The sequence below is a fragment of the Parasteatoda tepidariorum genome, chromosome 1 (genome assembly GCF_043381705.1).
Source record: "Parasteatoda tepidariorum isolate YZ-2023 chromosome 1, CAS_Ptep_4.0, whole genome shotgun sequence".
NCBI classification, from domain to species: domain Eukaryota; kingdom Metazoa; phylum Arthropoda; class Arachnida; order Araneae; family Theridiidae; genus Parasteatoda; species Parasteatoda tepidariorum.
In genome coordinates, this window is record NC_092204.1 from 22597385 (window position 1) to 22597628 (window position 244).

The following is a 244-nucleotide window of genomic DNA, read 5'->3' on the forward strand; positions in this document are numbered from 1 at the left end:
TGGGGAATAATAGGATCGACTGATGATAGAGGTGAGATTGGAAAAATAGATCGAACCTAGAAATCCATAATATCATAAAAGGAAAAAATATTGTTCGCTTAATCAAATCATGGCTTGGAGACATAAAAAGAAGAATAAATCATTTCGGTCTGAAAAAGGTCATCAGCTGGGCATCTCTTTGGGAACCAGACGCCCTGGTATCCCAAGCAAAAGGTGGAAGGACGATGTTAGCGACGACTTGGAT